This window comes from Urocitellus parryii, chromosome 6, assembly GCF_045843805.1.
Source record: "Urocitellus parryii isolate mUroPar1 chromosome 6, mUroPar1.hap1, whole genome shotgun sequence".
NCBI lineage: Eukaryota > Metazoa > Chordata > Mammalia > Rodentia > Sciuridae > Urocitellus > Urocitellus parryii.
Window position 1 is genome coordinate 157,350,081 of NC_135536.1, and position 9,011 is coordinate 157,359,091.

Sequence of the window (9,011 nt, forward strand, 5' to 3'; positions counted from 1 at the left end):
AAAATACTGGCTCCACCCCCTGGCAGGTGACTTCCAAACAGTGGAACATCATCTCAGCCTGGCTGGGTTGAAGTGCTGAATCCCAAACACAGAGACTCATTATGTCTTAGTTGGCTCAACCACCTTATCTCATTCAGATTCAGTTACTGCCCTGTGCCCCACAGCTTGGTGTGTTGGCATAATGGATGAGCCCATCTGAAAACCAGGTTCCTTCCCCCTACCCTTCTCTTATGTGGCCTGTTCTCCACTCAGCAACCAGGATGATCCCGAGCTCTCCCCCCTGTACCCACCGTACCTATACTGGGGATGGGACCAGGGCCTCACACATACCAGGCAAGCACACTGCCACTGAGCAACATCCTCAGTTATTTTCATTTTTTAAGGCAGGATCTCACTAAGTTGCCGTGGCTGGACTTGAACTTGTGATCCTCCTGCCTCATCCTCTGAAGTATCTGGGATTGTGGGCATGCACCACCATGCACCTGAATGGGATGGTGTCTTAATTCTACATCCTGTCCCATCCTATGGCTCCATACAAGTACTTTTCTGTTAAGTTTTAAGCTTATGGGAAATAAGCCCTTAGGATCCAAAATGCAGAGATAGCATAACCTAGCTATAGACACAGACTCCTAGAAGAACAAAATGTTTCATGACCCTGCAATGAAATCTTGTAGTAAAGAACCATGCAATTAACTTTCAAGACAAAGTAAAATTATCTTCACTTGTGGGTAATGTGAGTGTATATTTAGGAAACTCAGAACAACTAAAAACTAAATGGCAATAGAAAATTCATCAATAAGACCAGTAAAAATTTAATATACAAAAAGCAATTTGTTATTATTTTTTTTTCTGGGGATTGAACCCAGGGGGGCTTAATCACTGAGCAACATCCCCATTTGTTTTTATTTTTTATTTTGAGACAGGGTCTTGCTAAGTTGCTTAGGGCCTTGCTAAACTGCTGAGGCTGGCCTTAAACTTGCAATCCTCCTGCCTTAGTCTCCCCAGTCTCTGGGATTATAGGTGTGCATCACCGCGCCTGACATCAATTGATTTTTTTTTCTTTAAAGCCTTTACTTTGAGACATAATGGAAAGATCTTACAGGTACACATGGAAAAAGACAGACATGATCATGATTGTGTGAAGATAATCTAATCAGTAAATTTCAATGCCTGTTAGCTACCGCTGAAGCTGGAGTTCTGGGAGTATGACATGCTGCAGGGCTGAAAGGAGCAGCTAATTCGTATTCCTCTCCTTCTTCCTCCCCCTCTCCTTCAACAGAATCCACACCATCCTCCTCATAATCTTTCTCTAGGGCAGCCATGTCCTTATAGGCCTCAGAAAACTCTCCTTCCTCCATCCCCTCACCCATGTACCAGTGAACAAAGCCTCAGCCGTGGCTGTGAGGTTACTCAACATGCACACAGCACAACGTACCTTGACCAGGTCTCCACCAAGCACCACAGTGGAAAGCTGGTAATTATCGCCAACTTTGAAGCCAGTGGGATACCAATCCACAAATTGGAGGCTGCATTTGGTCTTTTTTTTTTTTTTTTTTTTTTTAAAGAGAGAGTGAGAGAGGAGAGAGAGAGAGAGAATTTTTAATATTTATTTTTTAGTTCTCGGCAGACACAACATCTTTGTTGGTATGTGGTGCTGAGGATCGAACCCGGGCCTCACGCATGCCAGGCGAGCGCGCTACCGCTGAGCCACATCTCCAGCCCTGCATTTGGTCTTGATGGTGGCAATGGCAGCATTGATGTCTTTGGGGACCATGTCACCATGATACAACAGGCAACAAGCCATGTATTTATCATGGCGGGGGGCACATTTTGCCATCTGGTTGTCTGATGATCTCTGCTGTAGAAAGCTGTTCATGGTAGGCTTTCCCAGCTGAGATGACAGGGGAATATATGGCCAGAGGGAAGTGGATGCAGGGATAGGGAACCAGGTTGGTCTGGCATTCTGTCAGGTCAACATTCAGGGTTCCATTGAATCTGAAGGAAGCAGTGATGGAAGACAAGATCTGCCTATAAGGCAGTTAAGGTTAGTGTAGGTCTGGTGCTCAAGGTCGGGTGCTCAACGTCAAGGTTTCTGAGTGCTCCAGGGTAGTGTGGGTAGTGAGGATGGAGTTGTAGGGCTCAACTTCAGCTGGGTAAATGGAGAACTCCAGCTTGGACTTCTTGCTGTAACCAACAGAGAGACGTTCCATCAGCCGGGAGGTGAACCCAGAAGCAGTTTCCCCACCAAAGCTGAGGAAAACCAAGAAGCACTGAAGACCTGTGCACTGGTTGGCCAGTTTATGAATTCGGCCCAAGACAAGGTCAGTGATCTTCTTGCCAATGGTGTAGTGGCCTCTGATGGTTATTGGCAGCAGCTTCCTTGCCTATGATGAGCTGCTCAGGGTGGAGGAGCTGATGGTAGGTCCCAGTGAGAACTTCACCAATGACTGTGGGTTCTAGGTCTACAAACACTGCCCTGGGCAAAGGCTTGCCAGAGCCTGTCTCGCTGAAGAAGGTGTAGAAGGAGTCATCTCCTCCCACAGTGGTCTTATCACTTGGCATCTGGCCATCAGGCTGGATGCCATGTTCCAGGCAACAGAGCTCCCAGCAGGTGTTTCCAATCTGAACACCAGCCTGGCCTACGTGTATGGAGATGCACTCCTGCATGGTGGCTATGGGTTAGGAAGCAAAGGCAAAGGAGCAGACACCGGGTCCTGGTTATTCAGAGTTGATTTTTTTGGTTCCAATTAGTTATCATGTACATCAGAATGCACTTTGACTCATTGTACACAAATGGAGCACAACTTTTCATTTCTCTGGTTGTACATGATACAGAGTCACACCATTCTTGCAATCATACATGTACATAGGGTAATAATGTCCATCTCATTCCACCATCTTTCCCACCCCCACCCCCTCACCCCTCTCTTCACTCTCCTCTGCCCAATCCAAAGTTCCTCTATTCTTCCCTTGTCCCCCCTCCATTATGGATCAGCATCCACATATCAGAGAAAACATTGGTCTTTGGTTCTTTGGGATTGGCTTATTTCACTTAGCGTGATATTCTCCAACTCCTTCCATTTACCTGCAAATGCCATAATTTCATTTTCTTTAAGGCGAAGTAATATTCCACTTTGTATATATACCACAGTTTCTTTATCTATTCATATGTGGAAGGGTATCTAGGTTGGTTCCATAGTTTAGCAATTGTGAATTGAGCTGCTATAAACACTGATGTGGCTGTATCACTGTAGTATGCTGATTTAAGTCCTTTGGGTATAAACCAAGGAGTAGGATAACTGGGTCAAGTTTTCTAAGGAATCTCCATACTGCTTTCCATAGTGATTGCAGTCCTACCAGCAATGTATGAGCATAGCAATTGATTTTTGATGTGCAAAGAACCTGTTAAAAAATACAGTAGAAGGAACTTTTCAGTTATAACACTCACAAAATACCTAAGAATAAACTCGATTAAAATTATTTTATATGGGGCTGGGGATGTGGTTCAAGCGGTAGTGCGCTCGACTGGCATGCGTGCGGCCCGGGTTCGATCCTCATCACCACATACCAACAAAGATGTTGTGTCCGCCGAGAACTAAAAAATAAATATTAAAAATTCTCTCTCTCTCTCTGTCTCTCCTCTCTCACTCTTTCTTTAAAAAAAATTATTTTATATGGACCCAAACTTTAGAGTTATAGATAGCAAATAAATCTTTTTTTTAAAACATGAATAACAAAATGCACTCTTTTCTGAATAGAAAGAACTAATATATTTTTTTCTCTTTGAATTTATCTAAAAATTTAATGTAATCTCAATGAAATTCCAACTTCTTATTAGACAAGCTGATTCTAAAGTTTGTATGAAAAATAAAACATGCAAAAATAGTCAAGATCGCCAAGTATGGTGGCTAACATCTATAATCCCAGCAGCTCAGAAGTTTGAGGCAGGAGGATCACAATTTCAAAGCCAGCCTCAGCAACCTAGTGAGGCCCTAAGCAACTGAATGAGACCCTGTCTCAAAATAAAAAAATAAAAAAGGCTGGGGATGTGGCTCAGTAGGTTCAATCCATAGTATTAAAAAAAAAAAAAAAATCCAAGAAGCCAAGATAATTCTACAAGAAACCTGTTAAAGTGAGACCATTTCTTCCAAATAATAAAGGCTTTTCAAAACTGTATAGAATTAAGAAATCTTGAAATAGCATTTGAAATATATAGCTAGATCAATGGAACAAATTATATCCAAATATACATATGGAAAGGTGGCATTTCAGAGTAGTGAAAAAAAAAGATGGATTATTCAGAATGTGGCTTTGGGACAGCTGACTACCAGCTGGAACCATCCCTTACTCCTTACACCAAAGTCAATTCCAGATGGTAAAGTACTTTTAAAAACATAAAAGAACCAGAAGAAAACATGAGAGTTTTAAAAAATTGTCTCCAAATAGGGAAGATCTTCCTATGTAAGACATAAGATCCAGAAGCCAGAAAAGAAAAGATTGCCATGTTCTAGGACATATATAGTTAATGTGAGAAAAATACTTATTTTAAAAGTTTTTTTAAAAATGAAAAACTTAGGACATTCACCTCTCACATGACAAAGGTCCAATTTGCCTTAATCTATAAAGAATTGTTAATAAAAACAAGAGCTAATAAATAGCAATGATGATCCATCCAAGAACAAAAGAAAGAAGTTTTGTAGGTGAAAAGACATTCAACCTAACTTTTAATTAAAGAAATGAAAATTCTAACAATGAGACAATAAAAAATTTGAAAGATCAATAATTCACATTTTAAACATGGAGAGAAAGAAGAACCACTGATTACAGATAAATGACTGTACTTTCTTTCTAGGGCCTTAACTGTCTCAAATAAAAGTGCATCTGCCTCTTACTATTGTAATTCATTCCCTCTTAGGGATTCACCCTACAGATACATCTGAAGCCAAATTCAATGCATGTATATTCATCTATATTGATCGTAAGGAAAAATCTCAATTCATACATTTTAAAAAACAAGGGATGGGGCAGGATACAAAACCAACATGCAAATTGTTTCCAAAAGGCCAATAAATATATGAAAAAATGTTCAACATCTCCAGCAATCAGGGAAATGCAAATAAAAATACACTAAGATTCCATCTCACACCAGTCAGAATAGCAATGATCGAGAATACAAATAAATGCTGCTGAGGTTTTAGGGAGAAAGGTTCACTTGTGCATTGTTGGTGGGACTAGAACAACCACTCTGGAAAGCAGTTTGGAGATTTCTCAAAAACTAGGGATGGAACCACCCTATGACCCTGCTATCCCACTTCTGGCTATTTTCCCCGAAGTTCTAAAATCTGCATACTACAGTGAACACAGCCATCTCAGTGTTTATAGCAGCACAGTTCACAATATTATGGAATCAACACAGATAGCTGTCAATAGATGAATAGATTAAGAAATTGTAAGACACACACACACACACACACACACACATACACAATGGAATTCTACTCAACCATCAAAAAGAATGAAATTATGGCATTTATGGTAAATGGATGGAAATGGAGAATATCATGCTCAGTGAAATTAGCCAAACCGAAATTTATTTCCATGGATGTCTGAGCTTGTCAGGATGAACCCAACTGCTACGAGGAACCACAGGCTCTAATAATAATAATAATAATAATAATAATAATAATAATAAATAGTGGTGTTTCTATACACTAACAATGAACTATCTGAAAAGGAATTTTAGAAAGAAATTCCATTTATAGTAGCATCAAAGAGAATAAATGCTTTGGAATTAACTACAACACATTGCTGAGGAAATTGAAGATGACATAAATAAATGGGAACACAACCTGGGGTCATGGACTGGAAGGCTTAATATTGACAAGGTGTCACTATGGCTTGGGTTGGAATGTCCCCCAAAAGTCCATGTGATAAAGGCTTGGTACCCAGTCCCTGGTGCTCCTGGGAAGAGCCTTTAAGAGGTGGGGTCTGGTGGGAGGCCTTAGGTCACTGGGGAGATGTTCCTAAGGGGACCTTGGGATCCTGGTCTCTACCTCTCTTTTTTATTCATGTTCTGGCCATGAGATGAATGGTTTGCTCCACTATGTGCTTCCAGTCACAATGTGCTGCCTCACCACAGGTCCAAGGCAATGGGTCCAATTAATCATGGACCCAAACCTCCCAAAATGTGAGACGCGGTGGCGCATGCTTGTAATCCCAGCGGCTTGCTCAGGAGGCTGAGACAGGAGAATCGCAAGTTCAAAGTCAGCCTGAGAAAGAGCGAGGCCCTGAACGACCCAGTAAGACCCTGTTTCTAAATAAAATACAAAATAGGGCTGGGCATGTGGCTCAGTGGTTGGGTGCCCCTGAGTTTAATCCCCAGTACCCAAAAACACCCCAAACAAACCTCTTCCATTTATAAGGTGATTATCTCAGGTAATTTCTTACAGTAACAAGATGTGGATACTCTCAAAGAGATTTATAGATTTAACACACCTTGTCTCAAAATCCCAATAATGTTTTTTTTTTGTTGTTGTTGTTTTTAGAGATAGAAAAATCCATCCTTACCTTCATATGGAATCCCAAGAGACATCAAATAGTAAAACAATCTTGAAAAAGAAGGATTCACTAGGCATGGTGGACTATGCCTACAATCTATAATCCCAGGGACTCAGTAGACCAAGTCAGGAGGATCCCAAGTTCAAAGCCATCCTCAGCAATTAGCAATAGCCTGTCTCAAATTTTTAAAAAGCCAGGCATGGTGGTGCACATCTGTAATCCCAGCTATTCCAGAGGCTGAGGCAGGAGGATGGTGAGTTCAAAACCAGTCTCTGCAGATTAGTGAAGCACTTACCAACTCAGTGAGACCCTATCTCTAAAATAAAATATAAAAAAGGGTTGGGGATGTGGCTCAATGGTAACATGCCCCTGGGTTCAATCCCAGTACCAAAAACAAAGCCAGCCCCAGCAATTTAGCAAGGACCTAAGTACTCTAAATAAAATACAAAAAAGGTCTGGAGATGTGGTTCAGTGGCTAAGTGCCCTGAGTTCAATCCCCAGGACCAATAAATAAATAAATGGACTGGGGAGGTAGCTCAGTGGTAAAGCACACCTGGGTTCCAATCTCCCACCTCATTCCCTCCCAAAAAAGATCTGAAGAGTTATACTTCACTATTTCAAAACTCACTACAGAGCAACAATAATACAAATTGTACAGTACTGACATAAACACAGGCACAAAGACCAATGGAATGGAGAGACCAGAAATAAACCCTCACACACAAGGTCAAGTGATTTTTGTCAAGAGATCCAAGATAATTCAATGGAGAAAATACAATCCTTTCAATAAATGCTAGGAAAAATGGATATCCACATGCATACGATTGAAGTTGGATCTTTTCATTGAGGATGGAGGACCTGTATGTAAGTGTGAAAACTATAAAACTCTTAGAAGAAAACACAGGGGTAAAGCTTCTTGATATTGAATTTGTTGAACATTTCTTGGACGTGACATCAGAAGCACAGATGAACAGGAAAAATGGACAAACTGGACTTCACTGAAATTAAAAACATTTGTGCATCCAAGTATGCTATCAACAGAGTTAAAAGGCAACTTACAGAATGATAGAAAATGTACCTGTGCAGATATACCTACTCTTGGCTTTATTGTGCTTCAGGGATATTGTGTTTGCAAGTCACATAACTGGTAAAGGATTAAGATCCAGAATATATAAAGAACCTAAATTTCAAAACCAAAAACTGAACAACCCAATTTAATGGGCAAAAATTGAATAAACGGTACTTCAAGGAAAAAAAATTACAAATAGCCACAATAAGCACATGAAATAATGCTCAACAGTACTCATCACTAGGGAAATGCAAATCAAAACCACCATGATGGGGTTGGAGTTGTGGCTTAGTGGTACTAAATGCACTTGTCTGGCATGTATGAGGTACTGGGTTCAATCCTCAGCACCGCATATAAATAAATTTAAAAAAAGAGAAAAAGATCCATTAAAAAAACACTATAAAATATCATTTCACACCCTATGGTGGATATTACAAGAAAAAGCTAAAAACAAGCATAGGTGAGGATATGGGGAAATTGGAATCCTTGTGCATTGCTGGTGGGGATATAAAGTGAGTTAGCTGATGTAGAAAACACAAATATAGCTCATAAATACATTAAAAATAAAATTAACACAAGCCGGCATGGTGGCACACACCTGTAATCCCAGCAAATTGGGAGACTGAGGCAGGAGGATCACAAGGCCAGCCTCAGCAATTTAGCAAGACCCTGTCTCAAAATGAAAAGGGCTGGGGATGCAGCTCAGTAGCAGAGTGCCCTGGGTTCAATCCCCAGTACCAAACACACACAAAAAATAATTACTACATGATGTTGTGATTCCACTTCTGAATCCGGACTCAAAAGAATGTAAAGTAGTGTGTTAAAGGGGTCTTTAACATCTATATTCAAGACAGCATTCTTCACAATAGCTAATCTGAAAGCAAGGGCTGGGCATGGTGGCACATGCCTGGGCTCCCAGCAACTCAGGAAGCTGAGGCAGGAGGACCACAAGTTGTAGGCCAGCCTCAGCACTTTAGCAAGACCCTAAGCAACTTAGCATAACCCTGTCTCAAAATTTTTAAAAAAATAATAAAAAGGGCTGGGGATGTGGCCAGTGGTAGAGTGCTCCTAAGTTCAATGCGCAGCACCAAAAAAAAAAAAAAAAGGAAGTGCCCTCGGACAGAGGAATAGATAAACAAATGCGGTGCTAACAATGGAATATTACTTACCCCAAAGTATTGTAACATGGACAAACCTTGAAGAGATTATGCTATATGAAATAAGACAGACACCAAAGGGCAAATGCTGTGTGATTCCACTGGAGTCGCCAAATTCATACAGACAATCAAATAGTGATTGTGAAGGGATGGGGTGGAGGAGAAGGGAATGGAGAGCCATTGTTTAATGAATACAGAATTAATTGCAATTTAGGATGATAAGGTTC

The 9,011-nt window shown here is 40.7% G+C and overlaps 1 pseudogene; it reads right to left on the reverse strand.

Annotated features, from left to right (window-relative positions):
- Window positions 1-1,163: 1,163 nt before the first annotated feature.
- LOC113191061 (tubulin alpha-1B chain-like) lies at window positions 1,164-2,667 on the reverse strand (annotated as a pseudogene).
- Between the last annotated feature and the right edge of the window lie 6,344 nt (window positions 2,668-9,011).